The sequence below is a fragment of the Gorilla gorilla genome, chromosome 9 (assembly GCF_029281585.2).
Source record: "Gorilla gorilla gorilla isolate KB3781 chromosome 9, NHGRI_mGorGor1-v2.1_pri, whole genome shotgun sequence".
NCBI lineage: Eukaryota > Metazoa > Chordata > Mammalia > Primates > Hominidae > Gorilla > Gorilla gorilla.
Genome location: NC_073233.2, coordinates 70961341 through 70976551, shown reverse-complemented (window position 1 = coordinate 70976551; position 15211 = coordinate 70961341). Strand labels below are relative to the sequence as shown.

At 39.3% G+C, this 15211-nt stretch overlaps 1 long non-coding RNA gene and 1 pseudogene across 1 annotated transcript in view; both read right to left on the bottom strand.

The window, feature by feature from the left end:
- The window catches only part of LOC129525238 (uncharacterized), a 204240-nt gene that overhangs the window by 80709 nt on the left and 108320 nt on the right, over window positions 1–15211 (bottom strand). The window lies entirely within an intron of this gene.
- LOC101133588 (tubulin alpha-4A chain-like) lies at window positions 10221–11560 on the bottom strand (annotated as a pseudogene).

Here is a 15211-nt window from a genome sequence, read left to right as displayed (position 1 = left end):
AAGAGGGCCACTGTCCTCCAGAACCCATAATAGTAAATCCACCTACAGTTTGCACCATGCACCTGGAAAAGCCACAGACGCTCAATACCAGTCCATGAAAGCAGCCAGAAGGCAGGCTGTACCCTGTAAAGCCACAGGGGCAGGGCTGCCCAACACCATGGGGACCCACCTCTTGCATTGGCGTGACCCAGATGCAAGACATAGAATAAAAGGAGATCATTTTAGAACTTTAAGATTTGACTGCCCCACTGGATTTTGGACTTGCATGAGGCCTGTAGCCCCTATGTTTTGGCCAGTTTCTCCCATTTGGAATGGCTATATTTACCCAGTGCCTGTACCTTCATTATCTAGGAAGTAACTAACTTGCTTTTGATTTTACAGGCTCATAGGTGGAAGGGACTTGCCTTGTCTTGGATAAGACTTTGGACTGTGGACTTCTGAGTTAATGTCGAAATGAGTTAAGACTTTGGGGGACTGTTGGGAAGGCATGATTGCTTTTGAAATTTGAGGGCAGGAGATTTGGAGAGGGCCAGGGAGGGAATTATATGGTTTAGATGTGTCCCTACCCGAATCTCATCTTGAATTGTAACTCCCACAGTTCCCAAATGTCATGGGAGGGACTCAGTGGGAGGTAATTGAATGATGGGGTTGGGTCTTTCTCATACTGCTCATGATACTCACGCAGTCTTCTCATGCTAATAGTGAATAAGACTCACAAGATCTGATGGGTTTATAAAGAGGAGTTTCACTGCACAAATTCTCTGTCTTTGCCTGCTGTCAACCATGTAAGATGTGACTTGCACTTCCTTGCATTCTGCCATGATTGTGAGGCCTCCCCAGCCATGCAGAACTGTAAGTCCGTTAAACTTCTTTTTTTCCCCCAGTCTCCATTATGTCTTTATTAGCAGTGTGAAAACGGAACAATACACAGATTTTAGGCTAGGTGCAGTGGTGCATGCCTTTAATCCCAAATTTTGGGAGGCCAAGGCAGGAGGATTGCTTGCATCCAGGAGTTCAAGATCAGCCTGGCAACGTAAGGAAATCCCTTCTCTATGAAATATTTTAAAGACTATCTGGATGTTCTGGCATGCACCTGTAGTGCTACCCACTCAGGAGGCTGAGGTGGGAGGACCCCTAGAGCCCAAGAGTTTGAGGCTACAGTGAACTATGATTCTGCCACTGCACTCCAGACTGGGCAAAGGGATGAGACTCCGTCTCAAAAAAAAAAAAAAAAACAAAAACAAGACTTTAAATCAAAAGCAGTAAAAAGGAAAAAAAGAAAAGAAAGACAAAGAAGGTCATTATGGAAGCCAGTGTGGCAATTCTTTAAAGATTTAGAACCAGAAATACCATTTGACCCAGGAATCCCATTACTGGTATATGCCCAAAGGAATATAAATTATTCTATTATAAAGATATATGCATGTGTATGTTCACTGCAGCACTATTCACAATAGCAAAGACATGGAATCAACTCAAATGCCCATCAGTGATAGACTGGATAAAGAAAATGTGGTACATATACACCACAGAAAACTATGAACCCATAGAAAGGAATGAGATCATGTCCTTTGCAGGGACATGGATGAAGCTGGGGGCCATTATTCTCAGCAAACAGAACAGAAAACCAAACACCACATGTTCTCACTTATAAGTGGGAGCTAAACAATGAGAACACATAGACACAGAGAGAGGAACAACACTTACTGGAGCCTGCCAGGGAGGGTTGGAGGTGAGAGCATTAGGGAAAAGAGATAATGCATGCTGGGCTTAATACCTAGGTGATGGTTGATAGGTGCAGAAAAATACCATGGCACAGGTTTACCTACATAACAAACTTGCACATCCTGCACACGTACCCCAGAACTTAAAAAATAATAATTATTATTATTATTTTTAAAAAGAAGGTCATTATGTAATGATACAGGGATCCATTCAGCAAGGGGATATAATACTTCCAAATATATACGCACCCCACATCAGGGCACCCAAATTCACAAAACAAAATGTTACTATACCTAAAGAAAGAAACAGACAGCAATACAATAATTGTGGGGGACTTCAACATCCTACTAACAGCACTAGACAGATCATTGAGACAAAAAAAAAATTCATAAAGAAACATTACAGTTAAATTGGACTTTAGACCAAATGAACTTAATAGACATTTACAGAACATTCTACCAAACAACTACAGAATATACATTCTTTTTATCAGAACATAGAACATCCTCCAAGATAGACCACATGAGGCCAAAAAACAAGTTTTAACAAATGTTTAGGCCAGGCACAGTGGTTCATGACTATAATCTCAGCACTTTGGGAGACCAAGGCAGGACTGCTTGAAGTCAGGCATTAGAGACCAACCTGGGCAACATAGGAGGCCCCATCTCTACAAAAAAAAATTTAAAAATAGCCAGGCATGGTGGCACATGCCTGAAGTTCTAGTTACTCAGGAGGCTGAGGCAGGAAGGTTGCTTGAGCCCAGGAGTTTAGGGCTGCTGTGAGCTATGAATGTGCAACTGCACTCTAACCTGGGCAACAAAGTGAGACCCCCATCTCTAAAACAAACAAATAAATTTTGAAAAATCAAAATCATATCAAGTATCTTCTCAGACCACAGTGGAATAAAGCTAGGAGACAATGCCAAGAGGAACTTCAAAAACTATACAAATACATGGAAATTAAACAGCATGCTCCTGAATTATCACTGAATTAATGAAGAAATTAAGAAGAAAATTAAATTCTTTTAAATAAATGAAAATGAAAACACAACATATGAAGACCTGTGAAATATAGCAAAAGCAGTGCTAAAAGGGAAGTTTGTAGCATTAAATCCCTACATCAAAAAAGTAGAAAGATCACAAATTAACAACTTAATTTCACAACTCAAGCATCTAGAAAAACCAAGATCAAATAAAATTTAAAGTTAGCAGAAGAAAATAAGACCATCAGAGACTATTATGAACAACTATGTGCTCATAAACTAGAAGACATACAGAAAATGAATAAATTCCTGGAAACATACAGCCTCCTGAGATTGAACTAGGAAGAAATAAAACTTCTGAACAAATCAATAATAAGTAGCAAGACTGAACCAATAATAACAAAAAATCTCCAAAAGGGGAAAATAAAAAGCCCTGGGCCAGACATATTCACAGCCAAATCTGCCAAACATACAAAGAACTAACGCCAATTCTCCTGAAACTACTCCAAAAAATTGAGGAAGAGGGAATTCTCCCTAACTCATTCTATGAAGCCAGTATCATACTGGTACCAAAACCAGACAAGGACAACAAAACAAGAAAACTACAGACCAATATCCCTGATGAACATAGGATGCAAAAATCCTCAACAAAATACTGTCAAATCAAATCCCACAGCACATCCAAAAGATAATACACCCTGGTAAGGTGAGGTTTTCCCAGGGATGCAAGAATGATTCAATATACACAAATCAATAAATGTGATACATCACATAAACAGCATTAAGGACAAAACCAAATGGTCATCTCAATAGATGCCAAAAAATTTTGTAAAATTTAGCATCCCTTTATAGTAAAAATCCACAAGAAACTAGCCATAGAAGGAACATTCTTCAACATAATAAAAGCAATATATGACAAACCCACAGGCAACTCACTCTTTTTTTTCAATGCCTTTTTCCTGCAGTAGGGCAACTCATTCTTAATGGGGAAAAGTTTAAAGTAGTCCCTCTAAGAACTGGAACAAGACAAGGGTGTCCACTCTCACCATTCCTATTCACCATAGTACTAGAAGTCCTCGCCAGAGAAATCAGCAAGAGAAAAACAATAAAAGCCATCCACATGGAAAAGAAGAAGTCAAATTATCCCTGTTCCCTGATTATATGATCTTATATCTAGAAAACCTTAAAGACTTCACCAAAAAAAAACTCTCAGCTTTGATAAATTCAGTAAAGTTTCAGGGCACAAAATTAATGTGCAGAAATCAGTAGGATTTCTATACACCAATAATGATCTAGCTGAGGACCAAATCATGAAAGCAATCTCATTTACAATAGCTGCAAAAAATACCTAGGAATATATTTAAACAAGGAGGTAAAAGATCTCTGCAAGGAGAACTGCAAAGCACTGATGAAAGAAGTCATAGACAACACAAGCAAATTGAAAAACATCCCATGCTCACGGATTAGAAGAACCAATATTGTTAAAATGATTATACTGCCCAAAGCAACCTACAGATTCAATGTAATATCTATCGAATTACCAATGTCATTTTCTACCAACAATCCTATAATTCATGTGGAACCAAAAAGGACCCCAAATAGCCAAAGAAATCCTAAGCAAAAAGAATAACGCTAGAGGCATCACATTACCTGACTTCAAATTATACGACAATGCTATAGTAACCAAAACAGCATGGTACTGGTACAAAAAATAGGCACATAGATCAATGTAACAGAATGAAAAACCCAGAAATAAGCCACATACTTACAATCAATTGATCTTTGACAAAGTCAGCAAAAATACACATTGGGGAAAGGACATCCTATTCAATAAATGGTTCTGGGAAAATTGGATAACCATATACAGAAGAATGAAACTGAACCAAAACTTTTCACCATATATATAAATTAACTCAAGATGGATTAGAGACCTAAATGTAAGATCTGAAACTATAAAATTCTTGGAAGAAAACCTAAGAAAAATTCTTCTGTACCTAGCCTAGGAAAAGAATTTATGACCAAGTCTTCAAAAGCAACTGCAACAAAAACAAAAATAGACAAATGAGACTTAATTAAACAAAAAAATACTTCTTCACAGCAAAGGAAAAAAGAAACAGAGTAAACAAGACAACCTACAGAATAGGAAAAAATATTTGCAAATTATGCATCTGACAAAGGGTTAATATCCACAATCTAACAAATAGCCCCATTAAAAAGTAGACAAAGGGCAAAAACAGATATTTTTCAAAAGAAGACATACAAGTGACCAACAAACATATTAAAAATGATCAACATCACTAATTATCAGATGTATTAGTTCATTTTGCCTTTCTATAAAGGAATACCTGAGGTTGGGTAATTTATAAAGAAAAGAGGTTTATTTTGGCTCACAGTTCTGCCAACTGTACAAGAATGATACTGCCATCACCTTCCGCTGGTGAGGGCTTTAAGAAGTCTACAATCATAGTGGAAGATGAAGGGGGAGAAGGCATGTCACATGGCGAGAGAGGGGGCAAGAGAGAGGGGAGAAGGTGCCAGGATCGTTTTGGCACTCAGCTCTCACATGAACTAATAAAGTGAGAACTTACTCATTACCCATGAAGATGGCACCAAGATATTCATGGAGGATCTACCTCCATGACCCAAACACTTCCTACTAGGCCCCACCTTCAACAATGAGGATCATATTTCAACATGAGATTTGGAAGGGACAATCATCCAAACTATGTTATTCTGCCACTGGCTCCCCAAATCTCATGTCCTTCTGACATTGCAAAATACAATTATTCTTTTCCAATAGTCCCCCAAAATCTTAACTCATTCCAACAACAACTCAAAATTCCAAAGTTCAAAGTCTCATCTGAGACTCAAGTCAAGTTCCTTATAGCCGTGAGCCTGTAAAATCAAAAAATAAGTTATTCCACAATACAATGATGGTACAGGCATTGGATAAACACTCCCATTTCAAAAGGGAAAAATTGGCCAAAAGAAAGGGTTAACAGGCCCCACCCAAGTCTGAAACGAAGAGAAGACATTAAGTCTTAAAACTCCCAAATAATTTTTGACTCTGTGTCCCTCATTCTGGGCACACAGGTGCAAATGGTAAGCTCCCAAGGCCTTGGGCAGCTCCACCCCTGTGGTTTTGCTGGGCATATCCCATGTGTCTGCTCTTACCAGTTGGAGTAGAATGTGTGCAGCTTCAAGAGTGCACACTGTCAGTGGCTCTAAAATTCTGGGGTCTGGAGGGGAGCAGCACCTTTCCCACAGGTCCAGTAAGCAGTGCCCCAGTAGTGACTGTGTGAGGGCTCCAATCCTTCATTCTCGCTTGGCACTGCCCTAGTAGAGGCTTTCTGTGGGGACTCTACCCCTGCAGCAAGCTTCTGCCTGGGCACCCAGGCGTTGCCATACATCCTCTGAAATCCAGGTGGAAGCTGCCAAGCCTGCACCACTCTTGCATTCTGTACATCTGCAGACTTACCACCACATGAACACTGCCAAGGTTTATGGCTTGAGCCTTATGAAGCAGTGGCTGTTTTGTGCAGTGTTGAAATAATTTAGCTTCACATTCCCCTTGAAAACTGGCAAAAGACAAGGAAGCCCTCTTTCACCATTTCTATTCTACATAGTATTAGAAGTCCTAGCCAGAGCAATCAAGCAAGAGAAAGAAATAAAGCCCTGGTTCCTTCATGCAGCCTGCACGAGGAAACATTAGGACTTTTAAGACAATATTTTCAATAAGAAGGATTAAGAGATGTCTTTTGGAAAACTGAAGAAGCCCTCTAATATTTTGAACAATTGACCTCTTTGAGAGCATGTTACAAAAGATAAACACTATGTGAGTTCCTAACCTTAAAAAAAAGAAATATCTTTTCCAGTTTGATCACTAAAAGTAGCCCAACAGCAGCAGAACTTTTGCCTACCACAAACATTTTTGCTACTCCCTAAGCCCAGATTTTAATCATGAATACTGCTCACCACAGAAGGAACCAGGGCTTATTGGAGGAAGTTTACCTAAACTTTGGAAACAGAAAAAAGATCCAACATAAACTTAATATTTCCAGAAAGCAACGATGCTGTCAAAATTGAATGATTCTTAAAGGACCAAGAAACCCGTTTATAGAGGCTCTTTTGTGCAGTGTTGAAATAATTTAGCTTCACATTCCCCTTGAAAACTGGCACAAGACAAGGAAGCCCTCTTTCACCATTTCTATTCTACATAGTATTAGAGGTCCTAGCCAGGGCAATCAAGTGAGAGAAAGAAATAAAGGCCATCCAAATAAGAAGAGAGGGAGTCAAACTATCTCTGTTTGCAGACAACATGATTCTATATCTAGAAAACCGTAGTCTTGGACAAAAAGCTCCTTCACCTGATAAATGACTTCAGCAAAGTTGCAGGCTACAAAATCAATGTATAAAAATCACTAGCTTTCCTATACACCAACAACAGCCAAACTGAAAGCCAAATCAGAAATGCAATCCCATTCGCAATTGCCACAAAAAGAATAAAATACCTAGGAATACAGCTCACCAGGGAGGTAAAAGATCTCTACAATGAGAATTACAAAACACTGCTTGAAGAAATCAAAGAAGACACAAACAAATGGCAAAACATCCCCTGCTCACCTTGCAGGTCGCTCCTTTCCGAGCCGTGGATAAAAACTGAAGCCAGGAATCTAATAAGGAATGCTGATTTCCTCAGTTGCATTTTGAGGAATGGGAAAGGCTATTCTAAAGAAAAAAATGGGACTTGTTTTCTAGGCAGATCTGCAAGCCTGGCTTTAAGAGCACAAGGAGGGAAAGTAACGAAAGGGCTGGACTACTATAAAAGTTACAAATACGTAGTTAGACCAATAGATTTATATAGTCAGGTTTTTGTCATGTAATTTATTAACTGTTACAGAAACACAACTAAGAATATCAAGTATTTCTCTGGCTCTTGACAGAAAAAATCAGCTGACCTAACTTTGCTGTCAAAAGAGTTGGCGTTTCCTGTTCTGGATGCTACTGCCAAACGTTCTGGTACTTAGAGTCGGGATGCACAATTTCAACCACTGACTTATCAATGCAGCCACCTGTGTGTTGCAATTCGCCATTACCTTAAGCACTGAGCCACCCAGGTTTAGTTCAGCCATTTCAAGAAGTATATTTAACATCGGTAGTTCTGCTTTATTATAATGCAGCAGAGGTACTCTTCTGTCCCTTCCATTTATAGTTCTCTGAGAGAGTTCTATTTTTTGGTTTTGTTTTGTGTTTTCTTTTGCATTTTATATCTTGTATTTATCCCTGAACATGTTTTGTACTTTTTTTTAAAGAAAAGAAATTCTTTTGTGTATATATAGATACTTGCATGATATACTGTAGTCAACATTCGGTTCCTCGAACGGTCTTGCTGCTGTCAGGTGTTATGTACTCCATCCATCATAACTGTATGAAACACATTTCATATGTAAATAAACATGGGACATTTGGCCCTTGGAAAAAAGATCCCCTGCTCATAGGAAGAATCAGTATTATTAAAATGGCTATACTGCCCAAAGCAATTTACAGATTTAATGCTATTCCTATCTAACTATCAATGACATTCTTCACAGAACTAGAAGAAACTATTTTAAAATTCATATGGAACCAAAAAAAGAGCCTGAATAGCCAAGGTAATCCTAAGCAAAAAGAACAAAGCTGGAGGCATCATGTTACCCAACTTCAAACTATACTACAAGACTACAGTAACCAAAACAGCATGGTACTGGTACAAAAATAGGCACATAGGCCAATGGAACAAAATAGCCCACAAATAAGGCCACACATCTATGAGCATCTGATCTTTAACAAAGCTGACAAAAACAAGCAATGGGGAAAAGACTCCCTATTCAGTAAATGATGCTGGGATAACTGGCTAGCCATATGCAGAAGACCGAGGCTGGACCCCTTCCTTTCACTATACACAAAAATCAACTCAAAATGGATTAAAGACTTAAATGTAAAACCTAAAACTTTAAAAACCCTGGAAGACAACCTAGGCTATACCAACCTGGACACAGGAACCAGCAAATATTTCATGACAAAGACAACAAAATCAATCACAACAAAAGCAAAAATTGATAAGTGAGATCTAATTAAACTAAAGAGCTCCTGCACAGCAAAAGAAACTCTTGACAGAGTAAACAGACGGTCTACAGAATGAGAGAAAAATTTTGCAAACTATGCATCTGACAAAGGTCTAATATCCATTATCTATAAGGGACTTAAAAAATTTTACAAGGGAAAAACAAACAACCCCATTAAAAAGTGGGCAAAGGACATGAACAGACACTTCTCAAAAGAAGTACAGCCAAGAAGCATATGAAAAAAGCTCAGTAACCCTTATCATTAGAGAAATGCAAATCAAAACCACAATGAGATACCATCTCATACTAGTCAGAATGGCTATTACTAAAAAGTCAAAAAGTAACAGATGCTGGCAAGACTTAGGAGAAAATGGAACACTTATACACTGTTGGTGGGAGTGTAAATTAGTTCAAACATTGTGGAAAGCAGTATGGTGATTCCTCAAAAAGCTAAAAGCCGAACTACCATTCAACCTATCAATCCCATTATTGGGTATATACCCAGAGGAATATAAATCATTATACCATAAAGACCGTGAATTATTGGAATTTCACATACTCACGTGCAATGTTCCACATTTCACATGTACGCATATGTTCACTGCGGCACTATTCACAATAGCAAAGACAACGAATCAGCCTAAATGCCCATCAATAACAGATTAGATAAAGAAAATGTGGTACATATACACCATGGAATACTATGCAGCCATAAAAAAGAATGAGATGATGTCTTTTGCAGGAACATGAATGGAGCCAGAAGCTATTATCCTTAGCAAGCTAATGCAGGAACAGGAAACCAAATACCACATATTCTCACTTTTAAGTGGGAGCTAAATGATAACTTATGAACACAAAGAAGGAAACAACAGACACCAGGGTCTACTTGAGAGTGGGAGTAGAAGGAGGGGGAGGAGCGGAAAAGGTAACTAATTATTGGGTACTAGGCTTAATACCAGGGTGATGAAATAATCTGTACAACAAACCCCCATGACACATGTTTAGCTATGTAACAAACCTTCACAGGTACCCCAAACCTAAAAGTTAAAAAATACATTAATTAATTAAAATGAGTAAATTAAAAAAGAAAGGACTTCGTTTCAAGGAGAAGCATAAAGAGGGAAGGGATGGAAAGAATAAAGGGGAAGAATGGTTAATTGAAATAGTTGAGTATGTGAAATTCCAATAATTCATAATAACATTCAAAAGAGAAAAGTTAATACAAAGTATGCAAAAAGGGGAGTTACAAATACCAAAATTAAAGGTGAATGATTAATTTTTGTTGATTTAAAACAAGCAGATTTTTTTCTTTGAACTTTTATTTTATTTTATTTTCTTAATCATGAAAGGAGACTGCTTATTCCTAAAGTTTTGCAATAAACATAGTAAATAGGCTCCAGGCAGCTGTTCTAGTCTCCCTTATCCTTGTCCTCATATAAGTTGATGCTTACTTTCTCATAATCCTTCTCCAGCACACCCATATCCTCCAGGGCCTCAGAGAACTCTCCCTCCTCCATGCCTTTGCCCACATCCCAGTGCACAAACGCCCTCTTGGCATACATCAGGTTGAACTTGTGGCCCAGGCAGGCCCAGGCCTCAGCGATAGTGACCATGTTGCTTAGCATGCACATGGCATGCTGCACCTTGGCCAGGCCACCACCAGGCACCACAGTGGGCTACTGGTAGTTGATACCAACCTTGAAGCCCATGGGGAACCAGTCCACAAACTGAATGCTACACTTGGTCTTGATGGTGGCAATGGCAGTATAAACATCCTTGAACATCACATCTCCATGGTACAGCAGGCAGCAGCCCATGTACTTGCTATGCCGGGGGTCACACTTCTCCATCTGGTTGGTAAGCTCAAAGCAGGCTTTGAGGATCTTGGCCACCGACAGCTGTTCATGGTATACCTTCTCTACAGAGATGATGAGTGAAAAGGTGGCCGGGGGAAGTGGATGTGAGGGTAAGGTGTGAGGTTGGTCTGGAACTTCATCAAGTCCACATTGAGGGGCCCATCAAAGTGCAGAGAAGATGTGATAGAGGAGATGATTTGGTAATGAGGCAGTTGAGGTTGGCTGAGGTTGGATGCTCGATGTCCAGGTTGCAGCGGCAAATGTCATAGATGGCTTCATTGTCCACCATGAAGGCACAGTCTGAGTGCTCCAGGGTAGTGTGAGTGATCAGGATGAAATTTTAGAGCTGGACCACAATTATAGACAGCTGTGGGGGCTGAGTAGATAAAGAATTCCAGCTTGGATTTCTTGCCGTAGTCAACAGAGAGCCACTCCATGCGGAGTGAGGTGAAGTCAGAGCTAGTGTCCCCAACAAAGCTGTGGAACACCAGGAAGTCCTGAGGTTCTGTGCAGTGGTCAGAAGCTTGCAGATCTGGTCTATCCCCAGGTCGGTGATCCCCTGGCCAATGGTATAGTGACTACAGGCATAGTTGTTGGCAGCATCCTCTTTCCCAGTAATGAGTTGCTCTGGGTGGAAGAGCTGTCAGTTTGGGACATCAGATCTCATCAATCACCACAGGCTCCAGATCCACAAAATCTGGCTGGGGCACATGTTTTCCAGCACCGGTTTCACAGAAGAAGGTGGTGAAGAAGTCATCCGCTCCACCAATGACCCTGTCACTGGGCATCTGTCCATCAAGCTGAGTCTAATGTTTCAGGCAGTAGAGCTCCCAGCAGGCATTGCCCATCTGGACACCTGCCTGCCACATGTGGACTGAGATGCATTCACACATGGTGAGTCCGGGCAGTGTATCTAACACAGAGTCATGGTGACAGGTGTCAGTGAGAACTGAATTTTTAAGTTCAAGGAGTATATGTGCAGGTTTGTTACTGTATGTTGCAGGGGTTTGGTGTACAGATAATTTTGTCACCCAGGTAATCAGCATAATACCCCATAGTTTTTTAATCCTCACCTTCCTCCCACTCTCCACCTTCAAGTAGGCCCCAGAATCTATTATTCCCTTCTTTGTGTCCATATGTACTCAATGTGTAGCTCCCACTTATAAGTGAGAATATGCAGTATTTGGTTTTCCGTTCCTGTGTTAATTTGCTTAGGACAATGGCCTTCAGGTCCAACCATGTTGCTATAAAAACATGATTTCATTCTTTTTTATGGCAGCATAGTATTCCATGGTATATATGTACCACATTTTCTTTATCCAGTCCGCCGCTGATGGGCCTCTAGGTTGAGTCCATGTCTTTGCTGCTGTGAACAGTGCTGTGATAAACATGCACTTGCATGTGTCTTTATGATAGAAAGATTTATATTCCTTTGGGTATATATCCAGTAATGGGATTGCAGGGTCAAATGGTAGCATCTTTTAAGTTCTTTGAGAAATATCCAGACTGCTTTCTACAGTGGCTGAACTAATTTATATTTCCACCATGTATACGTTTTCCCTTTTCTCTACAACCTCGCCAACATCTGTTATTTTCTGACTTTTTAATAATAACCATTCTGACTGGTGTGAAATGGCATCCCATCATGGTTTTGATTTACATTTCCCTGATGATTAGTGATATTGAGCATTTTTCATATGCTTGTTGGCCATCTATATGTCTTCTTTAGAGAAGTATCTATTCATGTCCTTTGCCCATTTTTAAATGGGGGGTTGTTTGTTTTTTGCTTGTTGATTTGCTTAAGTTCCTTATAGATTCTGGATGTTAGGCCTCAGTCAGATGTATGGTTTATAAACATTTTCTCCCATTCTGTAGGTTGTCTATTTGCTCTCTTGATAACGTCTTCTGTGCAGAAGTTCTTTCATTTAATTAGATCCCTCTTGTCAATTTTTGGTTTTGTGGCAATTGCTTTTGGAGTCTTCATTATGAAGTCTTTGCCAGAGCCAATGTCCAGAATTGTATTTCCTAGGTTCTCTTCTATGGTTTTTATAGTTTTAGGTTTTATGCTTAAGTTTTAATCCAACCTGAGTTGATTTTTGTATATGATGAAAGGCAGGGATCCAGTTTCAATCTTCTGCATATGGCTAGCCAGTTATCCCAGCACCATTTATTGAACAGGGAGCCCTTTCCCCTTTGCTTGTTTTTGTTGACCTTGTCAAAGATCAGGTGGTTGTACGTGTATAGCTTTATTTCTGGGTTCTTGCCCTGTTCCATTGGCCTTTGTATCTGTTTTTGTACCAGTACTATGTTTTTGGTTACTGTAGCCTTGTAGTATAACTTGAAGCTGAGTAGTGTGATGCCTTCAGCTTTGTTCTTTTTGCTTAGGATTGCTTTGGCTATTCAAGCTCTTTTTTAATTCCAAATGCATTTTAGAATAATTTGTTCTAATTCTGTGAAAAAAAAAGTCTTTGGTAATTTGATAGTACTATCATTGGGTCTGTAAATTGCTTTGAACAGGATGGCCATTTTAACAATACATATTCTTCCTAGCCATAAGCATGGAATAGTTTTCCCATTTTTGTTTGTGTCATCTCTGATTTCTTTGAGCAGCATTTTGTAATTCTGGTTGTAGAGATCTTCCACCTCCCTGGTTAGCTGTATTCCTAGGTATTTTATTCTTTTTATGGCTACTATAAATGAGATTGTGTTCTTGATTTGGCTCTCAGTTTGGCTGTTATTGGTATATAGAAATGCTACTGATTTTCAGGCCTGGTGCGGTGGCTCATTCCTATAATCCCAGCACTTTGGGAGGCCGAGGCGGGCGGTTCACGAGGTCAGGAGATCGAAACCATCCTGGCCAACAAGGTGAAACCCTGTCTCTACTAAAAATACAAAAAATTAGTCGGGCATGGTGGGATTCACCTGTAGTCCCAGCTACTCAGGAGGCTGAGGCAGGAGAATCGCTTAGAATCCTGGAGGCAGAGGTTGCAGTGAGCAGAGATTGTGCCACTGCACTCCAGCAGCCTGGGTGACAGAGCAAGACTCCATCTCAAAAAAAAAAAAAAAAAAAAAAAAAACAGAAATGCTACTGATTTTCATTCACTGATTTTTGCTGAAGCTGTTTATCAGATCTAGGAGCCTTTGGGCAAAGACTATGGAGGCTTCTAGGTATATAATCATATCATCTGTGAAGAAAGGTCATTCGACTTCTCTTCCTGTGTGGATGCCCAATTTTCTCTTGCCTGATTGCCCTGGCCAAGACTTCTCTACTCTGTTTAATAGGAGTGGTGAGAATGGGCATCCTTGTCTTATTCTGGTTCTCAAGAGGAATGCTTCCAGCTTTTGCCCATTCTGTATGATATTGGCTGTGGGCTTTTCAGTGGTGGCTCTTATTATTTTGAGGTATATTCCTTTGATGCTTAGTTTGTTGAGGATTTTTAATATAAAGTGATGTTGAATTATATCAAAGGCCTTTTCTGCATCTATTGAGATAATCATGTGGTTTTTGTTTTTAGTTCTGTTTATATGATGAGTCACATTTATTGATTTGCATATGTTGAAGCAACCTTGCATTCCAGGAATAAAGTCTACTTAATCATGGTGGATTAGCTTTTTGATGTGTTGCTGGATTTGGTTTGTTAGTGTTTTGCTGATAATTTTTGCATCTATGTCCATCAGAGATATTGGCCTGAAGTTTTCTTTTTCCATTGTGTCTCTGCCAGATTTTGGTATCAGAGTGATGCTGGCCTCATAGAATGAGTTAAAGACAAGTCCCTTCTCCTTGATTTTTTAGAATAGTTTCAGTAGGAATGGTACCAGCTCTTCTTTATACATCTGGTAGAATTCAGCTGTGAATTCGTCTGGTCCAGCGCTTTTGTCTTGTTGATAGGTTTCTTTTGTTATTGATTCTATTTCAGAACTTGTTATTGGTCTGCTCAAGGTTTTCTTTTCTTCCAGGTTCAATTTAGAGTGGTTGTATGTTTTCAGGAATTTATCCATTTCTTCTAGGTTTTCTAATTGTATGCATTGAGGTATTTATAATAGTCTCTGAGGGTTTTTGTATTTCTGTGGGGCCAGTGGTAATGCTCCCTTTGTCATTTATGATTCTGTTTTTGGGGATCTTCTCTCTTTTTTATTAGTCTGGCTAGTCTATCAATCTTATTTTTTCAAAAAACCAGCTTTTGGTTTCAATTATCTTACATATGGTTTTTCTCATCTCCATTCCATCCAATTCCACTCTGATTTTGGTTATTATTTTCTTAAGTAGAAGAATATTTATATACCTGGACTTTTTGTTTCTTCTAGTAAATATATGTCTGTCTAAAAGTAATTAATATGCGCTGAATTCCATTTGTGTATGTAAAGAAGGCTATAAGCCAAATAGCCTGGAAAGGGTAGGAGGCATATGAAGAACAGGGGGAACTAATCAGCATCAATTGTAAATCAAGTAATTTATTTCAACAGTGAACCAGCATAGATGGTCAAACAAAATGGCCAAGTGTGAGTAGTAGGTGTCAACAGTGTATTGCAAAGTGATTCATCAG